Below are 2,813 nucleotides of genomic sequence, written 5' to 3'. Positions count from 1 at the left end.
TTAGCGAGATATCGTAAGTTAAATGTTGAAAAAGTTATCAGAGACTATAATACAGAGAGTATCACTTTATATGTATGATATTTGCAATCAGGAGACACATCCGCAGGGTCGTACAGAGCGCTTTCTTAGAAAAAAGTCGAAATAAAAATTGATTAAATAATTTGAATGAACGTTCATCTTGCGGTGCAGCACGAGCCTATATTTTCATTTATTACAAATTTTCAAGAACCTAAATGCAAAATTGGGCTCTGTACGATCCTAGATATTAATATGAGGAAGATGTCCATGTAAGTCTAATAAGCAAATATGATGTATGCGTGGCAAAATTTGTAGGTGTAGATAACACGTAAAGTGTAGCCCAGTTGCACTCTAGTGCAGTCTATATGACCTAATCTTCCTGCCTTGCGTTCGCACGAGCAATGTATTAGTATTAGTGTATATATGAGCAGTACATAAGTATTGCCGTGTGTATGTGTATGAATACCTTCCAGCTGCCACTGTAAAACATAAGATATTTTGCCACATTGACGATATATGTAACAACCAAATTGATATGGAATATTCCTTAAGCTATTATCGAGGTCTCTACAGAGCCAGATTTTGCAATCCAGCCGTCCGTAATTTATGAAAAGTCAATGAAGCGTCCGCCGTACCAAGCATCGTTGCGAATCATTCGAAATATCATTTTACGAGATGCAATATTTCGTCTCTTTGACGATACGTATTATTATCAAATTGTTGCAGCATCTTCTTCGTACTATTCCGGAGATCGGTACAAAGCCAGATTTTGCAATCCGGTTGTCAAGAATTTATAATATATAAATAAAGCGCCCGTCGTACCAGGCGTTGGAGCGAATCAATCGAAAAATTATTGTAGGAGATGCAAAATTTCACCTCGTTGACGATATAATTAACCGCCAAATTGTTATAGCATCTTCTTTTAACTAACCCCGAGAAACCTACACAGCCAGATTTTGTAGTCAGGCCGTGAAAAATATGAAAACCATAAATCAGTCAGGCCGTGAAAAATCATAAATAAATAGAGATGTATGAAGCGTCGGAGCGGATCACGTACAATACCATTTTATAAGAAGAGATCCGTCTCGTTGGCGATATATATAACCACCAAATTTATATAGAATATTCCTTAAACTATTATCGAAGTCCCTACAAAGCCAAATTTTGCAATCCAACCGTCAAAAATTTATAATATTTTAATAAAGCGAGCGTCGTACGAAACATCGCAGCGAGTCCCGCGAAATACCATGTTACAAGAAAAGATATTTTGCCTCGTTGCAGCCATATATTACCACCAAATTGTTACAACATATTTCTCGATCTATTTCCCAGCTCTACAAAGCCGGATTTCGCAATCAGGCCGCCTAATTTTTATCATAAATAAATAAAGATGCACCAAGCGTCAAGGCGGATTATGCGAATACAATTTCACAAGAAGAGATATTCCGCCTCGTTGACGATGTATGTAACCGCCAAATTGATATATTGAGAATATTCCGTGAACTATTATCGAGGTCCCTACAGAGCCAGATTTTGCAATCTGGCCATCTAAAGTTTATGAAAAATAAATGAGTCCACCGCACCAAACATAGCAGCGAATCAAAAATTATTTTACGAGATGCAAAATTTCGCCTCATTAGCGATACTTAGAGATATTTACGTTAGCAAGTATAATTCCTAAACTGTTATAGCATCTACCTTGAACTATCCCTGAAGATCTTACACAGCCAGATTTTACAATCCGGCCGTTAAAAATTTATAATATATATAAATAAAGCATCAGCCATACCAGGAGTTGCAGATGGAATACCATTTTATAAGAAGCAATATTTTGCCTTGTTGACGTAATATATGACCATGAACTTGTTATAGCATATTCCTACAACTATTCCCGAGATCTCTACAGAGTTATATTTTACAAACAGGCCGTCAACAATTTATTATATATAAATAAAGCGTCAGCTGTACCAAATATCGCAGCGAATCAGGCAGAATACAATTTTACAAGAACAAATATATTGCCTCGTTGACAATATATATAACCGCTAAATTATTATGATATCTTCCTTGAACTATCCCTGAGAACCCTACAGAGCCAGACCTTGCAATCCGACCGTCAAAAATTTATCATACATTAATAAAGCGTTCGCTGTACCAAGCGCTGTGAGTCACTCGAAATATTATTTTACGAGATGCAATATTTCGTCTCTTTGACGATGCGTATTATTACTAAATTGTTGCAGCATCTTCTTCATACTATTCCCGAGATCGGTACAAAGCCGGATTTTGCAATCCGGTCGTCAAAAATTGATAATATATAAATAAAGTGTCCGTCGTACCAAACGTTGGAGCGAATCAGTCGAAAAATCATTATAAGAAGATGCAAAATTTCACCTCGTTGACGATATGTTTCACCGCCAAATTGTTATAGCATCTTTTTGAACTATCCCCGAGAAACCTACAAAGCTAGATTTTGCAGTGAAGCTGTGAGAAATGTATCATAAATAAATAAAGATGTATGAAGCGTCGGAGCGGTCGCGTACAATACCATTTTACAAAATGAGATATATTCTTTCACTGATGTAATATGTCATCAACATATTGTTATAGCATATCTCTGAAACTATTCCCAAGATCCTCACAAAGCCAGATTTTGCAATCAGACCATCTAACTTTTATTATAAATAAATAAAGATGCATCAAACGTCAAGGTGGATCACGCGAATACAATTTCACATGAAGAGATATTCCGTCTCGTTGGCGATATATATAACCGCCAAATTGATATGGAATAT

This window comes from Harpegnathos saltator, unplaced genomic scaffold, assembly GCF_003227715.2.
Source record: "Harpegnathos saltator strain DR-91 unplaced genomic scaffold, Hsal_v8.6 scaffold211, whole genome shotgun sequence".
Classification (NCBI taxonomy): Eukaryota; Metazoa; Arthropoda; class Insecta; order Hymenoptera; family Formicidae; genus Harpegnathos; species Harpegnathos saltator.
The sequence above is the reverse complement of the archived record's forward strand: the minus strand, read 5'-3'. Positions refer to the sequence as shown.